The sequence below is a fragment of the Lasioglossum baleicum genome, chromosome 13, assembly GCF_051020765.1.
Source record: "Lasioglossum baleicum chromosome 13, iyLasBale1, whole genome shotgun sequence".
In the NCBI taxonomy this organism is placed as follows: domain Eukaryota; kingdom Metazoa; phylum Arthropoda; class Insecta; order Hymenoptera; family Halictidae; genus Lasioglossum; species Lasioglossum baleicum.
Window position 1 is genome coordinate 9,013,568 of NC_134941.1, and position 26,677 is coordinate 9,040,244.

The following is a 26,677-nucleotide window of genomic DNA, read 5'->3' on the forward strand; positions in this document are numbered from 1 at the left end:
CTTCATTCACTCGACAGGGATCAGTTCGCACAGTACACTTTCGAAAAAGCATCGCCCCGATCTCCATCACGTGCCGATTAACCGTCTCCGATCTCTTCCACCGTGTTCACCTAATTACCGCAATTACACTGATTGCATAAACTCATAAAATCGTATCCGCGGTAAGAAGATAATTGAAAACCTTCTCTATACGAAGCAGCGCTGTGAAACTAATGCAAAAATCCATATCGCGATAAAGAATGAAGACTTAAATGCTTCTTGCTCGTTTGCTTGGATCACGGGTGCGCTGCTCTCTCGCGTATCGGCGTTCGTGCATAAAAAGATCGCGAAAGAGTCGCGAATCCCGTTCAATTGAATAAATTCACTCGGTGCGCTGTTCAGCGAACGAACGGTAACGGATCGAACCGATCCAGTGGAAACCGAAGTGGATAAAAGGGGAATTAATTCCTCCCGTTTCACACGTGAAAATTACACGAAATTATGCGGAGACTGGCTAAACGACTGACTGCAATTTTTATCGCGATCGTTTAATACTAATAGGGTGGTTGGCTCGGAAGAGCCGGGGAACAGCGAGAGAACGGGAGAACGTAAAACGAGAAAAAGAGAGGAAAAAGCGAGAGAGAGAGAGAAAGCGAGAGGAAGAGAGAAAGAGAGCAGCGTGTTCGAGATACGGGAGCCCGAGACAACTTTTTTCCGGGGGACGAGCAACAGGTATCACCGGCGAGATTTAGGGGTGAGCGTAAAAAATGCCACTCGCTTTAAAACGGCCATTAGAGCCGGTGTTTTAACAACCCGTATAACCCGCCGGCTGATTTAAAACGACGGATGCGTTCGCTGCTTCCGCCCCGTGTCTTCCTGTCGCCGGTGCATTAATAATCTCCGTCATCATATGTCGCAACACCGTTTAATTCCCTCGGTTTTGCTTTTTCCCCGTCGTTTTTTAATTGGAAATTTATAACACGTTGATTCCCATTTCGACAGCCGGAATTCGAAATCGAAGGTTAGACGAGCCCCGCACGGGAAACGATCTTAATCGCGTAAAATTATTTATGGAAAGTTTCCATCGTATGATTATTAGAGGAGTCGCGATTAACGTTACGGATACGATCGTCGACGGTGTAATACCATCTTCCGCGACCATTAATCAATCCCACGGACGAGCTGCGCGGATCCTTGCAATTTTTATTGCGTTTTTACTCACTGTCCCGGGAACGGGGAACATCGTGCCAGCGATTGGCTCAATTTAACTTTTATTAATATCGACATTCCTCGCCGGTCCTCTTTTTACCCTCGTTCTTTCTGTTCCTGGCTTCTCTTTCTCTCTCACTCTCTTTCGATCGTGCGGATACTTCCTCCTTCGCTGGGATTCATCTTTTATTCAGACCGATCGAAGCTTTAATAAAAATAGTCCGATAAGATCCAACGGGACTCGATATTGGCTTATCGGCGCTCGGGATACGAGATTCTTGATAAGAACGATTTTCCCGGAGTTTTTAAGGGGATACACCGTGCCGGGATTTTCATTAAAATCGACGGATTATGGCTGCCCCGGAATTATTTCGCCCGGCGTTCTATTAAAAATGAAACCGAAAAATATTCAATCGCGAGGGTACTTTAAATCAACGCTTTTTTAGTTGTCTTTATAAAAATATTTTGTTATACAGGCATAAAAGCGAGATTTTTGTCAGAGAATCTTCGGACAAGATCTGTTCTCTTGAAATTCCACGAACAGACACTGCTGGCAACATTCTCGTTACGGAAGTGTGCGAGGAGTTAACACAGCGTGTAGGACGCGACGTAAAAATTATTTATCGCATTGTGTCGCCCGATGAATACATGAATGCAAAATATCCCATTCGCCGGTGAATAAGGGGACGCAGTAGCTTCCGCGGTCTAAGAAAAGAGAAAGACAAGAGGAGTATAGAGTGAGAGAGAGAGAGAGAGAGGGAAAGATGAAGGAAGATCCGAAGGCAACGTGTAACGCGTGGCAAATGTTATAGCCAATACGTAAACTATTACTTTTACGAGCTTTACTTTATCATTTTTACAAGCGCCAGCAGGCACCGTTTTATGATTGGCGTTTATTTAGGCGGCTCGTGTACACCCGTTAAATTTTATCGCGTTTCCATCTACGCGGAACACCGATGCGCCGTACACCGTGTCACCATTCGGTACGGTGTTAATGAATTTATCAATGGGATTCTTCCTTTCCCCGAGCGAAAAACCTGCACGCGCGTTATGCTCGCTCCGAGAATTAACGCTCGGTCGTTAGCAAAACGCTTCGGCAATTATACGCGTGAGTCCTTGTAAATTGGTCCAGATGCGCAGACCTTGTGATTTTACCGCTTTACCTACCGGAAATCCATTAATACGATTCTGAATGGCTTGCACCGCGGCGAAAAAATAACGACGATAGTTCCGCTTTCGATAATAAACTCGTTTTGTGGATTTCTTTCCAGCGGAAAATAACGGTTTTTGGAACATTTTATTCACACCGAAGTATTTAATTCGGGGGCATTTCAGGTGCACGGCGAAATTGCGATAAAGAATCTTTATCTGATAGAGCAATCGATGTTACAGCGTAATGCGATCAATTTTTACAGGCACTTATCTCTATCGAGTATCTGGTAACCTGGGAATTACCTCATTATTTGTACTCGCCTTTCCCATTCTTGTTTGCTTTTTTGATCGATCGATTTCATCATCGACCTCGACTATTTCCAAAGTCTACAAAACTTTCCAAACATAGCGAGAGTTAATAAAAAATGTCCGAAAACGCGTATCCTGTTCACAATCCGAACCAATTTCATCAGCCACGTATTATTTCGAAAGTCTACAAAATTCCTCTAAAAATGACCAAAAAGAATGTCAATTTCGTGAGAATCTCCGGAGGATCGTGTTCCGGTTGTCAAAAGCGAAACAAGATCGACAATTTACAGTCGAGTTTCTTTTTGCCGCGGCGTTAATTCCCAGGACTTTATCAATGATGCGAGGTCTAACAGCCGTCGACCCTTAATTAGTGTTCCCTAATTAGTAATCTGCGATTCCGGAATCGGCCGGGTATCCAACAGGCCGGAGAGGCAATCTCTGCCGGCCGAGGCCGCGTTTCCATCACTTACTTACATTACCGGGCACTTATATTACCATAAGAGTGATAGCCGGGGTATCTGGTCGGGGCGCAATTAAAAACGAGCTAATAATCGGGCTAGGAACGAGGTGGAACGGGGTCCGGTCGCGTCTCTACTTTGGTTCTTTTACAGCCGGTGAATGAAATCGCGCATCAACACGCGCTCCTGCGCCGGCACAATGGCCGCTTCTTGCCTCTCGGCTCTTATTTAAACCGGAAGCGGCGGTTCGCGGGAGAATGGTCCATTAACGTCGTTCGACGAACCTCGGGAATCGAGAGTGGCTTCGTTAACTTTGTAATGTACGTGTCCTTCGGGCTCTCGTGTTTCTTCTTCTTCCGTTTTCCACGGGCGGCGCGCTTTCTGTTTTCTGTTTCTTTATCTCGCCCGGGGAAATAAAATCTGACGCCCGGTTAATTGCTCGCTATTCAGACGATTGACCAAACGACCCCTGTGTGTTCTCTCTTCCTCTCTCTCTCTCTCTCCCTCTCTCTCTTGTTGGCTCCTTTCTCCACAGCGGATCGATTCGTTTCACTGGACACACATTCGTGTCCCCGATGCTCTTTTTACTCCCCCGCGACGGTTTAATGCCTTTCCGTGTACCTCTCTCGACGCCTGGCTAAACATGCATCGACATTAAATTTTGCTCGACGACCGTAATTCCCCGCCCGGCGTATAACGTCATTACATTCATCACCTGCACTAGCTTGGAATATCAAATGAGAGTGGCGATATATTTGATTATTTGTCAGCAAGCGGCCGCGCGCCGTCTCTCGGACCCGCGAGCCTGCGCCCCCATCCCCGACAACCACCCCCAGCTCTCTCCTGTCAGCCGCACCATTTCACGAGAACACCCCTTCTCCATTTTTGGCAGTATTTCCGACTCGATATTTTTCGGCGAGATACGCAGACGAGCTGGAAATCTTGGCGAGAGGTCTCCGAGGATTCTTCATCCCCCTTTTTTTAGAGACTTTATGTGATGGCAGTTCTTTCTGTTAGATTAAATTTCGACCTACCAATCCCTATAATAAAACTAAAGTAGGAACATCATTAATTTTTTTGTCAATGTAATCATTCTTCTGTGTCGTTTAGCTATTTTAGAAAATCCCTTGTAAAAAATAATGCTATATACTGCCATATTAATGTATGATTTTAGACTGTAGAGTATATCTTTTTGATGTGGATGAAATCTACCCTTCCTTTCGCCTTTTTTATCTAAGCCTTATAACAATCATATTATCATGTATTTCAAATATATACGATTTACTCCTCTCACCTGAACACAGATCTACAAACTCGTACCCGGCATCAACCCTTTCGCTGAACGCGTAAGCTATTCACCCTGCCCAACCCTTGCGCAATCTCTGAGAAATCTCCGAAACCGGTTCTGTGCAACGGCATCGCCTAAAACATCAATTTTTTCGCGTTCACGAGCAAGGGGGAGCGGTAGAAAGATCTTCCTCGTCCACTCGTCAAAATCACCGGGGCCGCTCGTACCATCGTGTGTATAGAAAGCGTCGGAAAGAGAGCTGGCACGTGGTTGGACGTGTGCTCGGAACGAAACAGCCCAGAGGCCTCGATTCTGTTCGCCTCTTTCGCGGTCTATCTCCGTCTTCCTCTCTCCCTGGGCTTTTCGATCTCCCGGCGTGTATCCTCTCTTCTCCTATCCCGTTCTCTCTGTCTCTGTCTGTATGCACCTCTTCGATGCACTCGTGCAGCACAGCACAGCACACACTCACCCTCCCTCTCCCTTCGACTCCCTCTTCTCCTCCTCCTTTGCAACCCTCTTGCCTCGGCCGTGGAAACGGCGACCACCCAGCGGCCCTCCACGGCCCACTACACGTCCACGGCAGAAAATTAATGTCCCCTGCAATCCATGTATAATGCATTCGCATTTCGTTCAACGAACAAATGAACGCACCGCTAGAAAATTTACGTCCTGTCTCTTTCTCTCTCACTCTGTCATCGTGCACGCCGCTCGCTCTCTCCACCGAGCTTCCTCCGCCTCCGCTTTCTCTCTAGCTAGTTTCCTCTTCTATTCCGAACCCCTCCTCTCTCTCTCTCCCACTCTCGCCTCTGTCTCTCTCCCGCCCCCTTTTCTTTCCGTGTCCATCGTTCTCTCCCCCATCGCCGATTTCCGTGTCGCTCTTCTTCTTTGTTTCTCCCGCGAGATTTTGCGCGTGTGCACAACCCAGCCCTGACCAACGCATGATTCTCTATCGCTCCCTCCCTCTGTCTCACTCTCTCTCTCTCTCTTGTGCTCCGCTATAACCGGCCCTCTTTCTCGCACCGAGCCGCTGCCAGAGAGGGGAGATTTTCATCCCCCGTTCCCAGTTGCCGTCATCGAAATTCCGGCTGGAAATCATTAAATTGCACGCACTCACACGCACGTGCGGACGCCGCCTGCTCGTTGCGATGACCTCGTCCCTCCCTTTCTCTCGTTTTCTCTCTCTCTCTCTCTCTCCCGTCATCGACACTCCTCTCTTTCCACAGCTATTCATACGATACCTTGAATTTCGCGAACAGGGGAGAATACATAGTTGCCGGCGAAAAATCGGGGATGAGAATGAATGCTCGGCTCGAACGGCCGGAATGTGTTTGTATATCGCGATGATATTTGTCGGACCCTGCCCCCCCCCTCCGCCCACCACCCCGCCACGCCGTGTTCGTTCGCGTTGCCACTCTCGATGACGATTTTTCCGCTTTTTTTTCCACGTTTTTCGACCAGCCGACCAACCAGAATTCAAGAGAAATACCCGCCGCGCGAGAGTATCTTTGTGAGCGCTCGACGGTGTTTTGCAGAATTTCGCGAAATTCAACCCCCTGTCGGCGATGACCGGCTCGCTGGCGCGGTCATCGAACCGGGGCTGGAAATTTGTCCGGATTTTTGCGTCTCCGACAGACGCCAATCGCTACGGAACAATGTTTCCAAAATAATATTCGCGAAAATGCGGACCAGTCATTTTTGCGGAGGCCGGTTTCATATTTCCACCCCCTGTCTCGCTGAATGATGCTTTTGTGTGGTTGTTTAAAAGATCAGTCAAGAGAAATGTATGGTTTGTATAATATGTAGCGTGTGTAATATATGCCTGTTAGTGATCGACAGTATTTTGTAGAATATTGCGAAATTTATAGGGGTTGAAGTTTGTCGAGGGTTTTGTATCTTGCCGAGAGGAAGTTAGTAAAATATGTTTGTAGAACTACATGTTTGGATCGAGAGATTATTTTAGAAGCACAGTTTAGTGTTTCTTTTCATATTTTCACCCCCTGGTCTCTTGTGATGATATTCTTATGGATCAGTACACGTGCATCTAACAAAATCACCTTCATCAACCACCCACAAATATCATCCTCGATTACTAAAATCTATTAGAAGGGTGGAAACTCGGGAAATCTGAGAAATTGCAATCGCAGATGGAAAATTATTTTCGGGTGGGCGTCGATTAAAGCACGGTGCACGATTTCGGCCGATTTCGGAGCAATTTCGCGTCTAAACGCGGATTAAAAGGCGCGTCACCGATCCCTCCCCTCCTCCTGGATGGATTCTATTAATCTCGCGGAATTATCGATATCCCGGCTATCGACGGGAAGCAATCACTTAGAACGTTCTAAAAAGACATCGATCAGCCCTTAACGACCGCCGCTAATCGGCGTGTATTAATTATTAGCCGCGACACCGTGGCGACGTTGCCTTTCGAACAATCGAACAAACGAGCGCGTGCAACCGGCGATCGATTATTATTATAAATCGCGGCAGTAGTGTAACCGAGGCGGAATGGCCTCTCTGGCCAGTCGGTTAACCAGTCGGCTCGATTTTACGCCGCGGTTTTATTGCCGCGATTACCGCCGGCACGTTTTTTTCATCAAGTTCCCATTATTATTTTCCCCCGTGGCTTGCGAATTAACTCACCCCGTTCGGCGATTCCACGATGATTATTACTGATTATCGGCGCGGACGATTACCGTGATCGTCGCCAGATTTCTTTCGCGATCGGCGTTATACTGCTCGGACACCAGTTAATACACTTGAGAATCGGTTATACGAATGATCCTAAGTGGCACTTTACTCGTTTTTGCTTTGTAGCTCTTAGCTGGAAAACACTGGCTTCGTATTTTGGATACGATAAGTATTGTTTTTAATATTCAGAGACGGGAACCACCCTTAACGTAGATTTGTCCGAGTCTTCGACTATTTTAATTGTACAGGGTAAAATTTTGACAATTTCTTCAAGTTTTCTTCATTCTATTAAGTGTTCGAGATTAAAAATTCTGATAATATTAAGTAATTCTATAAAGTATTTGTGACTTCCGTAGATGTACCATGATTTTCTGTGACTACTTTACTAGAACGCATTCCCTAACGTCCCCTAATCTCCCTAGACAACGAAATTATATATTTTCGTGATATTCTCGTTGACCATCCAGGACTAAACATTTTATTTATGAAGAACGTAAATAAACATTGATTAAAAAAATGGTTTATGTCTTTCAGGCTCCATCTTGACGACGAAGGGTTCAAAGTTGACGAATCTTTGTAACTACATGTCAGGACAGCGTCGTTTGGCACCGCCGAAATTAAAACCGGCAAAATTTCCTGCATAGTCATTCAAGGTGAAAGACACTATTTGCAAACTCGCATAGTTAAATATCGCATGGAATTGTTCCATGGTGTTCCAGCGGCAGCAGCCCCGGGGGTTGGCCAGACTCGGCGGACTATGTTGCAGGGTGTTATCTCGTTTGCAATCGGGTTCGGCAAATCGAGAGAAATTTATCGAAAGAACGAAGAGCATTACAATGGACGCGAGTCGGAATTTATAGGGTTTGAAATTAGCATGAAAGCAACGTTAGCGGCGCGTTCGCCGTGGTATAGTGTGTATCGCTCTATGAGAACGCGCGTTACCAGGCGCATAGAGAGCGAACAGCCTGCCGAGAGAGAGAGGAGAAAGAGAGGGAGAGTGTGAGGGAGGAGAGAGAGAAGGAGAGACAGAGAGAACATCCCTTTCCCGAGCGATGCAGCCGAGCGTTTCACGCATGCATGGAAATCATTAAAATAAAATGGCCGATAACAAATGACTGTTGCAAAGAGGGGAGCCCTCCCGGTCCGGCGGCCATCTTGGTTCACGTGACCGTCATCCGGGCAACCACGGGCACGCCACGCCCCTTTAATGATTTCTACCCCCTGGCGAATGTACCGCGCGTACGTACGTGCGAAATTTCACGACCATGTGTGTGGTTTGTGTGCGTGTCAGCGGCACGCGTGCTTGTGTGAGTGTGTGTCGGAGCCCATATCCCTCGGACACACACATGTATATACGTGCACACACACACACACACACGTGAACACACATGCGGAAGCGCACGGGGGCAGAGTACAGTCATCATCAGTAGTCTAGGCGAAATCACCCCGGGTACATCCTCTTCAAAACCTAGCCACCATGGCAACGAGCATCCCCGTGGAATCGAGGGGTCGAGTTTTGCGAACACACCGACGCCCCTTGCTAAAAATTGATAATCCCGACAGGGTTGCAGGGTCCGATGCTCGATTGAAAATTATACCGGCAGAAATTCCGTGGAAAAAAAGTCGTTTTCGAAATCGCCCCGGCGTGGCACCGGAAACCACGAGCACACGATCGATCATGGAACCAGCCGGGTGTGGGCTGAATGACTTTCGAACCGGATGAAACTCGAGGATTTGCTTGATAAAATTCGAACACCCCCTCGCCATTGCTTCGAATTATTCACTGTAAATAATCCGCCGGAGATTTCACCGAAAATGGATGAGAATATGACTCGCCTCTGGAATCATTTAATGATGAAACCCGGCGATACGGTCCGCGCGAAATCATCGGGGCGCGTTCGCCGACGTACAGATGCACGAGTGTGCGAGAATAAAATGACTCGTTCAATAATCGCCGACGAAACGTTATTTTCTATTATTCTCGACAGATTTCGTATAAAATGGAGGATGGTGACTTGCCTCTGGAATCATTTAATAGCAGAGTCTAACACTGAAGTCTTGAAACATGATTTCGGTGCATTATTTGAGGTTTAGATGCAAAGACGAGCAAGAATAAAATGATTCGATCAATGATCGCCAACAAAATGTTATTTTCAATGATTCTGGAGATATTTTCTATAAAATGGAGGCGGATGACTTGCCTCCGGAATCATTTAATCGCAGAACCTAGCACTAAAGTTTTAAAAAATGATCTGGGTGTGTTCATTCAGTTCATTGCAAAATCATTTGTACAATGGTCGTCAACAAAATGTTATTTTAAACTGTTCTGGAGTGATTTTATGGAAAACGGAGGACAATGACCCGCCTCTGGAATAATTTAATACCAGAGCCCATACTACAGCGTTCAAAAATGATCCGGTTACATTTGCCGAAGTATGCAAAAATCAAATGTTTTGTTGAATAATTGCCAACAAAAAGTGTTCTTCGTATTTTAAATAAATGAATGTTGCGTCCGTGGAATCGTTGGATTGAATCCTAGAGCTCAGCAGAAAATTCCCCGAAAAACTGGATAAGACTTTGTTCGCCGAGGTGCGGACGCCGCGCCGCGGCGTACATGAAATTAATTTAACAATTGCGCGAACAAAAGGTGCATTGTGTTTCGAAATGATCGCGAAAGAAGGGTTCGCGAGCGATTCGGATCCACTCGCGGCGTCGGCGGTGTCAATTGCGGGACACTTTTAATGAAACATCGAGTGACGCTCTCTGATTAAACGGGAAGCCGAACCTTCCGGCATGTGAATGAAACCTGATATATCTGAAAAAGGATAACGACGTTACGGGAATCATCATTCACGTGACGTCCAACTTGGGTAACCCTCAAAGGTAAATGATTTCTAGCTCGCATGAAACAGTTGGGGAACATGAACCGTTCAGTCCGCACACGAAGACCGTATTCCGGCAGAATCCTTTCCGTGGCTGAATGAAAACTGGCTTTCAAACGTGTCATTAAAATTGATGGTAACGCGATGATCATTATTCATGTCCTACTTGACTCGGCTCGGCTGAACGTTGATAGAATTTTCTCTGTCTGCGTTTTACGCTTCGGCGTGTTTCTTCTTTTTTTTCCCCTCCCCTTTTTATTGTCGCGGTTCGATGTTCGCGGCGGCTTCAACGTGCTCGTTGATGAATTGATAAATGGAGAGTGCTCGGAGACTGTACAAATTTGTACTTTCGCGGACAAATTTACGGTAGTTGAAACTGGTGTCGGGAGGTTATGCTTCTTTCGATGGTGATTCGAGGAAATTAGATTCGAGATGAAACATTTCTATTATCTATGCGTAATCTGCATTTTATAATTCTCTGCACAAATTTTAAAAATTTCTGAACGATCAAAAGATCACTTTCAACCCCACGCTGAAGAACACTTCGAAGTCCCCACCCCATCAAGTTCTAAATACCCTAAAAGACATTCGTGTTCTTCACAAGTATACAAAATGCCCTTTGTGAGTGACGATAAAATCCCAAAGAGTCTACCAGAAATCCATCACTATATTTCCCCATCATCCACACTGTAACAACCCCAGTACCTCGAAGAGCCTTCCAAGATCCCCAAGCTCCAGGTCCCAAAAATCGAAGTTATCAGAAGAACTCGGACCGCAGACGAGGGGGCGATCCACAGTCATGCAGGGCGGCGTTTCTGGTGGCCGTTTCTGAATCCGGTGTGGTCTTTGCGGCATACTGAGCCCCCAGTTTCTCAGCAATCTAGTTTCCCAGCTATCCGGCGGTCCGATGACCAGCAAACGTGCCGCGAGTGTTTGAGAATCGTCGAGTGTCGGAGCGGGCAACGGCCGGCCCAGTGATCGATATTCTTGCGACTCGAATCGCCAGCCCTTCGGCTCCATTTCCGACGAGCAGGACGACAGTGTCCTCGTCCTCGGAGACTGGCACAAGATGCTCTCTCGGGATGCTTTCTTCGCCCTGGGTCCCGGGGTCCGTTCGTGGTGGTTGATGGCAACAAACTCGTCGCGCCGGTTGGCCGGGTCGTACGCGGGTGGAACATTATTCGGGCATATGGTTAAGCTCCGTCTCTCTCTCTCGAACTCTCTCTCTACAACTCTTGAACCCTCAAACGGTTCCACCTGCCCGTCCGAAACTCTTTATCGTGTTCCTCTTCCTTTTTTTTCCCCCTTTCCTCTTCGATTGCTCGGAGCGAAGACCGCCCAGAGGGAGCGTGTCAGGTTCGCTGACCCCGAACCCTTTCTTGCAACCCGTGGCTTACTTCCTCGGGGCCGACGAACCCGAATCTCACGATGACCTCCCTCGAGCGGTCGACGAACGAGTTTTACCCTGTCGGTGTTTTGGTCGGGACGAACGTGGCCGAGCTCATTTTAATCGAAAGATTCAGCAGGAGTCGATAAACTTGTCAAGAAGTTAAAATTATTAAGAGACGGAATCAATTTTTATTTAACGCTTCGCATAGAGAACACGTCGATTGGTGTCCCACGTCGTCGATATATTTAATAAAAGATTTAAAAATAGCCTAGCTAGTTGTCTAGAAGAAAATTGAAAAAAAAGTTCACAGTGCCCAGGATAAAGCTGTTCCGCAGAAGAGCAAGTCAATTAAGGGAGTCGCCGAAATTAGCGGGACGATTTCCGGAGAGTCGCAGGCGGCTCTGTTCCCTTCTTTTTCGGATTTCTTTCGGGGCAGTTCTTCGAGTTGAGTACAAGCTCTAATTTTCGAGGCTGGCTGATTTTTCTGGCCGAGCATAATTTATTCCCGATGGCTGATGAGACCCATTGTTGCGGCGTGGGCTCCTTCGCCCGAAGGGGGTGAAAACGAGCGAGTGCGGGGCTGTAGGAGAAGGGTTTGGGGCGAGAAAAACGGGCGAGGAATTATGTAAGACACCGGAAGGAAGGAGAGTGTACACGGCACATCGGCCCCTTGTTCCCTGGCACATCCGTCCGAGCGGTAACGATCGTTCCTCTGGATGCAGGACAAGATCCTGTGCAGGGAGACCCTTCTCCCGAGGACTACGACGAGGACGAGGACCGTGAACGTCGACGACGACGACGATCCTCGCCACTTAACGGCCGTTTCGTCGACAGCCTTTTTTCTCCCTTCGTCCCGAGCCTCGGTCTGTCGTCGCCTCCGTGGAAGCAGACTCCGGGTCATTAGGCAGATGGGGGTAGCAGGAAAGGGGTAAAAATTAATGTCTCAGAACGAACGTTCGGCCTGTCGAGTGGCCCGGAGCTAAGTCCTGATGGCCCTCGTGTCTTTACGATTTTTCATCGCGAGCCATTTGCTCGAACGAAAGATTTCGAAGGCCACCGTTAACTCACCCCCTACTTTCATCTAGGATCCATGTTCTACGGGATTGTACCGACGCAACGCGGTTCAAGGGCAACGATTTTATAAAGAACTCGGAGAGATTGGTTTAAGAATGCAAGAAGTTCCACGCGAAACAGGTCACCAGGCGAATCGCGGGGAATGATTAGGGTGAAAGACAAATGAGATATCTCTGCCAACTGCTATTGACAGCGAACGGATTGCTCGAGGATTCACCGACTCGTTTCCGGTTTACTAAAGCTCAAAGAAACCCTGAGCGGACCTTTCTTCCTCGGCTTTTCGGGAGAAGGGCTCTGTGAATGAGCATAAAGAGAAGAACCACCCCTATTGGACCATTTTTATCCGACGGTGCGTTAATCGACTCCTGTACCGCTGGGTTTGTGTTTCTAGAAACCGGGGGTGTGCTTATTGTCTTGACACGTTGTAAATTTAGGCAGATGGCGGCTCAATTTGGTGGTAATGTTGCTGTTTTTTAATTAATGCTGGTCGAAGGGTGAGTTGTTGCATGGAAAAACATGAAATTCATATCATTACATGACGGAGAAGGATTAATATAATTTATACAAAGGTGTTTATACAGAAGTACGTACACTATGATTTTGAAAAAGAGCAAGTAAAAAATTTTCAGTAAGAAAAGAATATAACAGTTCAGTCAAATACTGTATTTCTAATATATCTCTCATATTGTTTTTAGTTTTCTGTAAGTTCTATCATTTATTTCATTTTAATGTAACAAAGAAAATGTAGTCCAACTTTTACTCGCACAAATAATTCAACACTGTCTAAAACTGCAGATACAAATCGCTATTTTTGAAGTTCTTTAGTCGGAGGTGCTCGTTAACAATAAACATGCATCGAGCGGTTTTATCAGACCATCTTGAAAGCAAAGCCTGGTACCTATACAATGTCATTTTTCTCGGTTGAAGAAGCTACGTTGCATCGAAATTTTTCGCGTGGGAACAAAAAGATCTTGATAGAGGAGAGAAGCATTCAGAACCTGATTAGAGAAAGCTGCATTATTAAGCCCTCGTGATTTGAGCGAATCACATAAAGTCTCGAAATCGTTCGTACTTCAATTACGGTTCGCTTTCAATACCCATTTGCCGGTTCTCGGATTTCATATCAATATTTCATAGACACCATTTCTGGCCGGAAAATGACGTGGTTTTTTTCACCTCGTACAGTAACGTTGAATGATGCATGTTTTATCATGCTGGCTGTCGAGTTAGCTTTCAACATCATTGGAGTAATTTTTACTCTATTCATTCAAATAAAATCATTCATCTACCAAGTGAGCAGATCCCTCAAATCTTGTGAGTAATGAGCCTTTTAATGCTAAATATAATATTCGTGATGCAGTTTACAGGAATTAGAGTTTAATTAAATGAACAATTCAATTTTAATACGGTCACATTAGAGCAAAAATTGTTTCTACTTTATTCGTGTTACATTTTATAATATCTCTTGCGTTTCGATTCCGTATCGGTGGATTAGTATTAATAAATTTGTAATACCGTAACGGTCAGTTTTTTTTTTTGGAACTGGATATTGATTGTCGCCAGGTTACACCGTGAATGTTTTATCAAATTCTGCCTGGCGAAATGGCGAAAGGACAATCATAGATCCGCGGGAATATCAAATTACAAATTACAAGCATCGGCAACGGCGTGCATAAAATTAATTCGGCTCTCCTTACGCAAAACACGAGACCGTGTTGGTGACACACATGGCGCAGGTAGCGCGTCGAAATCGCATGAACAATGACCGCAGCCAGATTTATATTAAATTTGCGACACCGTCGAGCTCTCGCGATGTTCATTTCGAGAGTACAGTCGAAAGGTTTAATATTCCGGGCGTTACTCGGACTTCATAAATCGCGGTTTCTGGCTTTGGCGAGAGAGAGAGAGAGAGAGAGAGAGAGAGAGAGAGAGAGAGAGAGAGCAAAAAAAACGCGTAGTGAAAGAAAATTTACTGTATTTATGGGATGACCTGATAAGTGCTCACAAGTCTTTAAAGCCTGTTCGCTCGGTCTGCGGCGAGTCTCTCTCTCTTCTCTCTCTCTCTCTCTCTCTCTCTCTCTCTCTCTCTCTCTCTCTCTCTCTCTCTCTTTCGTTCGCTCTGTGTGTGGAGCAGAACTCGAGCAGTGCACACAAGGCTGCGCCCAAAGTTTCTAACGTAAGACGGAGCGGAGAGCTGTTCTCGTATGCCGTATGGCGTTTCTGCGTTGCCTCCCACACATGCCGTGTAGAAAGTTTACTAGATGGAAATCTATATCTTATTTTACGGCCGGCCGTGCTCAATATTCTTGACCCGCCGGCCCGACTGCCCGATATAAATGGTCCGCGTAAATCTTCTCCTCTCTTCCACGCCGACCCGCAACCGATTCGAAAAATCAGCCGTGTAATACCCGCGGGACGATAGAAAGCATCGTACGTCGCCATACTCGACGCGGAATTAGGCGCGCGATGCGACGCCATCATTCTTCCGGTTCTCGCTCCAACGATTTTTAACACAATTTTTTAACATTCTTTAACACTCCGTTCCTAGAATCTCTTCCTCTACGATTTTATAAAATTATTCATATACCATCTATGTTCTTCTTTAATCATGCAATTTATGGATTCTTGCTTGCAAACAGACCGTATTATTTTATGAAAGCAAGTGTTACCAAGAAATATTGATCTTTACAAAACAGTATGGAAACGTTTAATTTCATTCAGGTTTATTTTGTTTTGTATATCTTCCTACCTCTCGTAATTACAAAAAAATTCGTAGCCGCGCAATAAGGCAAGAATTAATTATACGGCTACTAATTCTTTCGAACAACAAGATTAGAACGGTATTAAAGGATCGCAGTAATTAAACCGCGCGTTTTCTGTATTAATGACAAATCTGGTTGCCCGCGACTCAGCCCGTGAAAAAAATTGATCGAAGTTTAACAAGGTTTCTCTGCCGTGTGGATCTTGATAAACCAATTAGATTTTTGTGTCGATTCCGGTTTCTGTGAATGAGTCTATGAAAACGGACATTTGCATAGGTATCCCGCGCGTTCATGCGTGTTTCATGGACTCCTTTCTAGAACATTATCATCGACTATTCAACTTTTTCCTTCGTTATCCTGATTTTTCGCGCGAACCAGCGAATATTCCTCCCTCGACATTCGCATTTCTGAGAGTCTTATGAATTAATTACTACCGCGTGTATCTCTGTACGTGAGAGTTGCGTAGGTTACACGGTTTTCGCGCGATAAAGGAAGCGTCTCTTCGAAATTTACAGGAAAACGGCCGCGAATAAACTTCCGTTCGAATCGAACTTTTACGAATAGTTGAGGAAACCGGCCGGATAAAACCGCGTCCGTTTCGCCACGAGAAGGGATTACTGTGTACAGATAATCACTGGGAAAAAATGATAATTGAACGGCGACCCCCTGGGATCGGTTTGCGCGAAACGCGGCGCGCGGCGAGCATGAGCGCGTCGAAGGAGCAGTATCCTTAACCTACAGACCGGTTCTGCGGGGCCGAAGCGTGATCGTGCGCTCCTCGTTGAAGATCGTACCTGATTTTGTGGAAAAAGTCGCCTGGCTTTCGTGCCAGCTTAGAAAGTCAATCTAGATTTTGTAGACCGTTTACCGCATGCGAGTACACATTAGATAGAGAACTGGTATGAAGCGAGATTACAACCTTCTGGTGGTACGCTGACACGTATCGCGCGTGTATCTTGTCCTTACCGGCGGGCGCATTTTTACCCGGGACCATTCGGTCGCGTATTTTTAGCCTGTCTCTGTTACACTTTTACCCATTTCCGCATACTTCGACCGCTGAAATATTTGCCCATTCCCGGCGGCTCGATTTAGCGAATCCTCCACATGCCTCCTCATGTCTTTTACTTTATTTTTCATTTTATTCTATTTGACATTATTTTACTGTGAAGATTTTTGCTTTGCTTGAAGATTTTGATTTTCTGATAAATATGGAAAGAATAAGAATCGCAAGATGCTAAAAACTGCGCGCTGTATTTTCAGCTTATTTCTACTATGAGGAATTTTCTAGTCAGCGATATTCATTCTTCCATCATTCTGCATCTTATGTAATCATTGTTGGCCGAAGAAATTGGTAGATACATTCTGCATCTCGCGAACTATTGTACATCAGCAGTATCTTTCTGTCTGGCACAAGGAGTCTGATCAGCGAAAGAAATTTTTCCACCATTCCTGACCTGATAAAATAGTCAACAAACATGCTCAGTCTAATTATAAATTCATATGTCTCTCTCTCTGAAGGCCCACCGAGAACCCCCAAATAAAAATTTTGGAATTGAAGGAATCAAACGACACCGTAGACTTCAAAATCGGAATTCCTAATTAGTTCTCCGAAAGTAGCTATTCAATCAACCGGTCAATGTTCCATCGGAAATCATTTTAATAGCTCCGAGGCTATACTTTATCAACCGAAAGTTTCGAATCGCATCGCGAATTGCCAGAAATAGTAGTTCGCTCTTGAGTCAACAACTTTAGGCGACTATAAATAATATAAATTCTAGGAGCGTTCTAAGCATTCCGGAAAATCTGTATTTAGAAATTTCAATTTCATTAGCGGAGAGTGTTCGAATCGAACGATAAAGTGTTTATAAATAAGCGTAATGTGTTACCGTGGTGAGACAGTGATTTTTCAATTGATTATTTCGGCGTTGGTTTCGAGTTTCCATGCGAGATCGAGTCTCTGGTTTGTCGCTCCAGTTACGTGATTCATTTCGGAAGCAAACAGAATGAGTTGCAGAGAGGGTTCTTCGACGGAGATGCGTCGCGAGAAAGTTCGGGTTCCCCAAAGGGCCGCGAAAGTAAGTCAGTAATGCGAAAGGGTTGAAGTTCCGTTGATTCGAAGGGTCGAAAGAGTCGCGTCTCTTTAAGAATTTTAAAAGATTCCTTCCTCTTTCCCCGTGCGAACCGGCGTCGCTTCCAGAGATGAAATTGTAATCGCTCGTTTGCTCGTTTCAGTCGAAGGGTTTCGTTCAGAATCGCCTTTGCACGTTCTTTTCCACGATTTTATAAAGTCCGTGAATTTTCGACAGTATATGAAAAGTGCACGTCGATTCTCCTTTTTACGATTCGAAGAACACTTATTGGACGAGTGCATCTCGGATTCTATTCTATATCAGTACGCGCGATAAGATAACGCTTTGAAAAAATCACTCTCATGGCAACAATCTGTGAGCGCAGTGCAGATTTACGCGCCTTTTGAAAAACTAATAGCTCGTTGAATATTGCTGAAAGAATATTTTACTCGAAGCCGGAAAAAGTTCTTTGGTTCTAAACAATTCTTTTTTTATATACTCTATACAATTATTTTGGAGAATTTTACTAGTTTTTATAGCACGAAAAATTCCACAATAATATAATATTGGGAGGTCAGTATTGATAATAAAATAGTGTGAATTATATAATCTGAAGGTGTAAAAGAAATTTTGTTCTTTCGTTTCTATGTTTTCAGCAGATATCTAAATTTCTTCCTTCACCGAAAAATTCCACTTGCATAATACGATTCAATTATTATCAATGCAGAGCGTAGCAGTGACCCTGAAAGAGTTACCTTTTTTACAGGAAGCTTATCGTTGAATACTGATAATTCCATTAGACTACAATTTTAATCTACACTGCTGATAAATATTTAGTTACTTTTCGTTTGTCGCAGAAAATTCCACTTTTGCGCGATTCAATAGTTATTTATGCAAAAAATAGCATTGACTATGAAAGAATTATTTTTTTAAGGGAAGATTATCACTGAACAATTTGTACACAACTTGAGTTGAACATTATCGTTGAAAAGTTTCTTGAATATTGCTGAAGAAATATTCTTTTCCTAAATCAATAACTTTAATTCGACAATTTATATGAACACTAAAAAACTTCTACATAGTCGCCGTTAGGTTTCAAAAATAATTTATGCAGTAAGGGCTACTCTTTTGAAAGCTAGCTTATCAACGAGACATATTGATCGAGCGTACAAAAAAATCCAGAAAAATTTCTAGCAAATTCCACAGATTTTAAGTTCACATTTCGGACTTGGGGGGTTAACAAAGTTAGCAATCAGCGATCGTTTGGCGAAAATATTTGCCGACGAGGCTAGGCGAGTTTCTCGAAATTCGTCAGACTAGACCGGCTGCTCTTCGCGTTGATCTATCAACAAGGCTCCGAGCAAACATCGCGCGGAAGATTGCTTATCTGGGATCGCGAACGGTACACAGTGACAATAATGCTCGCGATCGTTGAAAGGTGACCTTAAAAAATGACGTGGCACGTCTGCGTTGACGACGACGGCGCTCGAACGAATCGGCTTCCGGTTTGCGCAGTAAAAACGCACCCTTGGTCCTCGAAAAAAAGGATAGCCAAAAAAAAAGAAGATAGAAACGAAACAGGAGTTGACGTACCGAGAGAAAAAAATCGACAATCAGCCGGTCATTGTTCGTAACGGTGCTCATACATGAAAAAAGAAAAGGAGGCCGAAGAAAGGAGAGAGAAAAAAAGCGTAGGCGTATCGAGCCATCCCCTAAACCGTGAGTGTGCGTTCTATTCAAATTAACCCTCACGGAAAAAATGCATCGTCGCGGAAGGGTTCGTCGAAAATTAGAATAGATCAGAGCCCCTCTTTATCGTTCGCTCGGCCACGTCTCTTTCGATCCATGCATATGCGGCATGACTACGTTAATTTTCCGGGGCCAGGCCATACGGTATCTTCGACTTTTAATTATCCTTACCTTTTACCTTTTAACGGTTTAATTGCCTTTCTCCTCGCTATCGGGGAATAGGATTTTCTGACCGTTAGTTCGTCTGTCTGTCTCTATCCGACCAACCACGCTGTTAGACCGTTCCGTGGCTCCTCGGGAGAGAACCCGTCGCGATGCTTTTTTTTACCCAAGGATAATTCAGTTAGTCGAGTGTTCTTCCTTCCGCGAGAGACGCGATTATGGTTTTTTGCACGGGACAGGTTAAGATTGGCGCGATTTCTTTGGAACCCGAGCGAGGATGCAGGTTTATGCTTTTAAGAATTAATTGGTAGAAACGGGACTCTCCGTAAAAAGAATATTTAGTTGATCCTAATCAGACGTTGTTCTTAAAAATAAATTATAAATTGCGTACAAATCCACAGATTATTAATTGCCGTATTAAATATTAAATTGAGGAGAAACGATCGATACGCAAGGCAGCTTTCACAAACAATTTCGGCCGCACCCACGCTCGAATAAAAACGTTCGAACGTTCTCCGGAAATTCGATCGAGCGATAACGCTGGTCAGACGATAGTCGCTGGTAGATCGGCACAGTTCTCGAGCAGAGCAATCGGCGTCAGTGCATCTCGTTGTTGCATAATCGTGCAAGTACTCTCGTCGAGGATCCGATCGATCGAGAAAATCGCGGTCCCGTTGTTTCGGCAGCGAAATCCTTTCCGCGCGGCCGACCGAACCGCACGATTTCGATATATACATACGCCTCAACACATACATACATGCATATCCATACATATATTCATATACGTTTATATACGAGTGATTTACGTAGCCAGCGCGCAAACTAATATTAGGATTAATATCGCCCGTTAAAATATTTACGATAACGGGGCACCGGGTGAGTTGATTAGCTCATATTACGCGAATTAATTAAGCAACGCCGTGGAAAGGTATTTCGTTCCCTCGATTCGATCGATTAATCGCAGCCAAACGGAAAATATCTGTGCACGAAACCAAAAAAAAAAACGTCGGGTATCGTGTCCACATCGAGCACTGTCACTACCAACCATGTCAAGCGAGCTATAATGTCGACTCTGGCAATAGTCTTCGTTAAGAGGCACTGTCGAATCGTAAAATACGTTTGTCAGTGTTCGATCTTGGTTTCGATTATGTCGATGCTGAGGGACTGAATAAGTTCGTGAGTGCTATGAGATTAAGTTATTCGACGTGTTTCTCATACTTGTTTTAACATGTTGTTATACAGAACATTTTTAGATTTCAAGAAGGATTCTTATATGTTAATTTTATCAATTTTGTGTTGATGTGTTAGAGACTTTCACACCGTATGAACAAATGTGAACAAGCAATATTGAAACATGTACAGTGTGAATCCTCAGGATGAGTGAAATCCAAAAGTTAATGCAAGAAAATTCAATATTATGTGAAAGAATGAATTGATTTTGGAAAAATATGGTTGTAGCATGTTCGCAGTTGTTTTCAACCGTTAAAGCAATTTTCGTAAGATTAAAGTACATACAAAGTGAATGAATAATTCTGTCTGGCTTATCGAGACTGCAGATTTCCGGTTTGCATAAAGAAGGGTTAAAAATCGTGCGATTTACGAGTCAAGCAGCAAATTACCTGGCAGAACGAGTGCCGGTCCCACCCCCTCGATACGACCCCTGTCGAGTTTTTCCAGACGCGGGCAAAGCGTTCGTCGCTTTTGTTTAATCTTTCATTCCGCGTCATTTGTGATAAAGGGACGGCCTGGAGCCGGAGCGGGCGCGTTCTTTCCGCGTTGCGCCGCTTTGATTTTTCTCGAGACGTCTGGCGAGACATTCCGTCGCATAAATTCTTAACTGGGTGAAATTAGCGAATTAAAAGTGGGAGAGGCAACCGGGGGAGGGTAGGAGAAAGCCTCGGAAAAGAGGACGGCGAAAGAAGCACGAGGGGGTGAGGCTAGATGAGAGTTCGCGGCCCTGTCACGAGGTCACTGCCGGCTCGAATAGGAACCGGAAACGATGTCGAGGACGAGGCACGATGTGGTTCTGATTTCCAGATCGTTTCTACAACCCTAACATTTTTTCCCCTCTGCTCGTTTCCACCCCGTACGAGGCTCAATCAAATACGAACCAGACTGTTTCTCGAATTTTCTGTTTTAAAGAGAAATTTTTGAAAAATATATGAATTTTTTAAGATCAACTTCGCTGTTGTGTAATAGAAAATCCGGTTAATATTTGACTGACCCTCGTGCATTAATTCCGCGAGTAACGTACACGAAGAATGGGAGCGACCCGCCTCGAAAGGGGAAGGTTAATTTTTATTCATGCACCGACGATACGGCAATTTTTCGCAGTCTTAACTGGGCTTTAAAATTGTCCGGTCAATTTCGCCACCGAGGACGTGCTCCTTTTTTCAAACGCTCGGCCATCGCTCCAGAGACCCGGCTTTCACGGTCCCGACCCGCTTGTATCGGTATTAATGGACTCCTCTCTCTGATCTAATGTCCCGTCTATTAACGGGTCCATCGTTATCGCTCTATCGAATTTTAATGTTCGCCCGCCAGGCCACCCCTTTATTGGTTTGCAACCCCTTTATTTTTTCGGGGAAGTACAGTAGACAAGGTGAAGGTTTTTAAGAAAGACTAGGTTCAGCTTTGAGTAATAGTTTGTTTAAAAAAATTGCTAAACTCCCTTCGTTTTGCCAGTCATAACTTGCAGTCAAGTTACACAATTCTTATTTTGCATAGAAATGACACATCTAAAACTGCGAAACCTTGTAATCATGGACTCAAATCGCGATGCGTGCGTCTATCAAAACCATCAACCCGCAAAAGAAAAAGCCATAGCCCGTCCATCGAATGGTGCGTGGAGCGGTAACGCGACCGCTGTCAGCGATCAGGAAAACCGATTAATTCCTCTCGCGCATGGGGTCGGCCGATCATTAGATTTCGGCCCCCATGAAAATTGAGTTTTCCTCGTTGCCGAAGGGATAATCTTTGGTAGCCTCTGGCCGGTTGCATACGAACAACGCTGTCGTCTATCCCGGGGAACACGTTCCCGAATGCGTGCGGCTATTTATTAGGCTGCTGCGCCGGTTGTCCCCATACCATGCTCTCTCTCTCTCTCACTCACTCTCTCCCTGTATTCGTGTGCCACGGTAGCGACGGTTGCGTGGCTGTGTGACTGTGCCAGGATGCAACGGTGGCAGAGAGGGTGGCTTTCGAGCTGAGCAGAGCGGAGCAGAGCAGAGCGGAGAGCGCGCGCGTGCGACGGTGGCGGCGCGTAACTTCAGTTCCATTATTGAGCGATCGGGCGATCGAAAAATTCCCGCGCTTTTTCGCGCGCCGTGCGCTTGGTGGGGCGAGGCGGCGTCCCATTGGCCGCTCGGCTCGGTCACCCTCGCGCGATACGGCACAGCGGAGGGGAGGATGCACTGTACACCCTCGCCAGGTATTTGTCTAGGCTGCAGCTATTGACCAGCTATCGATATCGTGGACACTCACCGATATTATATTCGCTGTCCTTCGTTTCTGCCACCCTCGCCCGCATCTCTCGTTCCCACCCTCCGTTGCACACGCCCCAACCACCCCCTCAGCGACCGGTCAACCCCCGTTCGTTTCTCGTTTTGCCTGGCCATTGCAGCGCCAGCTCGAATTTCGGCTAATGAATTATATACGCGCGTTGCAAATTTTATAGCTCTACCATTATATATATATATATATATATATATATATATATTGTATGTATATGTATATATATAACATATACACGTACACGTACGTATATCCCCGCGCCTGTATGCGTGTACGTACCGCTTGGTCCGGGGAAATTGTTGTAACTCTCCCGACGACGCTATAATCACACGGGCGGGGGTGGCGCCCGTAAATTCCCGCCGTTTTTTGACTTTGATCGGCCAATCGCGAAGCGGCACGCCCGCAGAGATCTCGCCGAGAGAGCCCGCGAAACGAGAAATCAATATGGCATGCAAATGCCTCCCCCGGAAGAGCATATCGGCGGTACCGTTCGGGAAAATAACTGCCGCGCTTACCGGAATCCGGCAAGGAATTTCGGCGGGGAACGCGAAACGCCGATTTTTCCGCCGCGAGAAGTCCGCGTGCCGCGAATCCCTGATTCCGGGTGGTTCCGGGTGGTTAGAATCGCCCGGGATATTCGAACGATTCGAGTTTTTCGGATTCGAACCGGTCGAAACGCGTCAATCCCTTTCGCAACGTTTGTTGGATATTTTTCGGGAGTTGTAGACTGCGAACTGAGATGCAACCTAATGTAACTGAATCCTTCTGTGGTTCTGAGTGGTTAGAATTGCTTTTGGACTTGCAATGGACAGAGTACAATTGTTAAGAGAATTTAAGAGCGTAAATGTATTGTTTTCAGCTTTTTAAAGTTATTAAAAAAGGAATGAAATTTCTTCAACTTCAATTTGCCAGCAACCATCTGGGGTTCGTCCGCCCTGTCTGTTTTCGATTTTCCGAAAGAATATGGTGGCGTGGACGCGTTCGTTGCATCGATAAAGATACAAGAGTACTACGAGAACCGAGTGCATGCGATAGATGCGCGTCACAACGACGTCAGCTTGAAGTACCAGCCGCGGGAACCCGGCACGCGGGAAGGGTGATTATTAATGTAAGGGGTGGCTGAGCAGTAGTTACTTGCTCGTTGCCGGTCGTCGAATGGGACGCGAAGGGGTTGAAACGAGCCCAGCGAAATCAACGTCCGCCCGACGACTTTCTTTTTTCCGCGTCGTCCTTCGTTGAACACGGTCAAGGAACAACCTTTCGAATATTTCAACCCCCGCTCTTTTGCAACGTCCTCCCTTATTTATTATTTTCTGCATCCCCAATATAGCCACTTATCTTTTAAGCTCTCTTGTACTTTATTTGAGAAATTTAGTTTGAATTTAGCAGTCAGGGAACAAGCTTCCGAATTTTCTAACCTCTGCACCTTTGTTTTGGTGAATTTTATTATCTTCTCTCTTCTACTTTGCTACTGATTATCTAACGTTCCATTCGCTATTTGCAAGAATTTGTATAGCCAGAGTAAGTTTAGTGCTCCTCATCTAGTGCTACATTGTTTGTACGTTCGTTCTTCATCAGTCAATATTTATTTTGCTTCCTCTAACCGAGTTGATATCTTCTTCCTTTTCTTGTTACTAATTCTGCAATGCTACTACATGATTGTCAAACACATACAATGTAGCCTGCTATTATTAGCCAGCCCAAAGGAAACTTTTTAGACTTGCAACGTAGAGGGTAGAAAAATCTGGTCAGCATGATTATACATTACTAAAAACTGTCTCCATCTCTTCACATTTTCAGAAAGTTCTTAACAATCTCCCCAAAGAAATTACCCTCACTCTTTTGTACAAAAACCCACCCCTTGCTGGTTTAGAGTAGGACTAACTTATCACAGCTTGAGACTGTTTCCACAAACCTAGTCGGTTAATTCGCATATCCTCAACAGGCTCCTCAAAAAATTTCGCGCATCCCCATCCCTCTATCAGAAGCCACCCTCGCGAGTCTAATCGGACGGCCGGCGTAAAATTGGTTTTTCTTGGGGCGTATTTCCATGGAATGTGTTTTCTTAGAAATCGATTGTATCGAGTCCCGGGCGTTTCGATTAAATAGCTGGCATACCGACGAGGTTTCGTTTTTTTTCCTCGGCCGGAAGCGATCGGAAACGATCTTAGACAGACACGAGGACCCAGCGAGGGGGTCCGGTCGCACGCGCGGCGCCTGCTGACCGTAGCCATGCTCTCTCTCTCTCTCTGTCTTCAGAGCTAATACCTTCCGATTGACTACGCTCATCCCTTAATGAAATTCTTTCTACCCGGGCGCGACCCGTTCACCCGCTCGCCGACCGGCTGGGCTGGCTGGCTTTGCCGTCGAATTTTCTCATTATTACGGCTCCCTCGACCGTGTTCCTCCGCGTCTCTCACCGTCACTGCTATTCTTAGCTGCTCGATCTGCTCGATCTGTTCGATCGTTCTCGGCCCGTGTAAATCGCCAGACGTTGTCGATCTGTCTCGCGAAACCCGGCTACCAAGAACACGGGCCCCGAGTGTTGAGCAATCTCTCTCCATCGGTGCGGCGCCGCGCGACGCATTAAAATTAGCCGCAATCGGAACGCGGGATCGCGCGGACGCACATTATAATAGTATATTAATTTATTGATTATCGACTGGCCGCGATGCAATGCGGTATTCATAGAATTTACTATCAGTCCCGGGCACGCTGAATGCATGCATTAAGCCCGGACACCGGCGCTCGGCTCCACTCGGCTCGGCTCTGCTCGGCACCGCGCCGCGACAAGCGACTTCGCATCCGTGATTCCGCGAGGATCGAACCCGTGATTTTGCGCGCCCCGATGAATGCCAATGATCGCCCCGCTCGGCACCACCCACAAGAAAAGTCAAACCCGCAGACTCGAAAGGCCCGCTCGCTTACTCTGTTTGCTCGCAAAATGCGGCCATTAAATTCGACGGTTCCGCTCTGACTCTGCGCGATTCTTCAATGAGTCTCGTCGAGCGGAATTAAGGACTAACATCGTGGGTCAAAAGATTTCTTTTCTTTTTGTCGACACAAAAGTAAAATATTTTGTGAATATAGTGTGGAGAAATTTTATTTATATTATGAAAAAATTTTTATTTTATATTCGAAGTGCTTTTTAAAATAAAATTAATAACGTCTATATCGTCTAGGTGATATCTGCGTTAATTTGATCATTGATTGGGAACAATTCCGAAAATGGATTTTACAATCGGGAGATTCGCAAATCGAATTTCTTGTTACACGGATTCATAAAATAATATATAACGTAATCTTGTTACGGGTAGATTCCTTGCTTTAATCCGATGACGGTCTTAATCGAATTTTATCTTTCGCAGCAGCGGTGGATACCTTTTATTTTTACCAAATCAGATTTTCATATTTTATAAGCTTGGGTGTTTTAAAGAATATTTATATAAATATATAACCCCGTTTCACACGATTATCCTTCTCTAACATTTAGAATAATAGCTGCAACGTGTCTCATGTAATAAAAGTACTCATTCTGTTCTTCTATAAAAGCCTCAGTAAATTAATCTGCGGTCTCGCGTATCAATATCGTCAGCAATTATATAAAACCAATAAGTACCTATTCACTATTTGTCTCCCCTACGAACGATTCCATAAAAAGAAATAAGAACTCTTGCAGACTACGAATCTTCATGCAAATATGTCACATAAAAATATTTATAAAATTGTGGTATTCAAAGTATAACATTACTATATACTAAAATTTATTTTTCATTCACTGATATCAATAGTGAGATTAAAATTTCATCCCAGTCCTGTTTTTTTAAATTCCTTCGTAAAAAATGTGATAAATCTTTCACTCGTTCGACTTCACTTCATATTTTATTCAACGTTGCCATTAATGGTCAGAATACAATTTGAACTAATTTCCAGTTCTTGTAAATTCATATTGCCCTGAATATCGTTTTATTTTATTTTCAATTGACAAGCATC

The 26,677-nt window shown here is 45.1% G+C and overlaps 1 protein-coding gene across 16 annotated transcripts in view; it reads right to left on the reverse strand.

The window, feature by feature from the left end:
* Dati (zinc finger protein datilografo) overlaps nucleotides 1–26,677 on the reverse strand; it is a 94,231-nt gene that overhangs the window by 22,230 nt on the left and 45,324 nt on the right. The window lies entirely within an intron of this gene.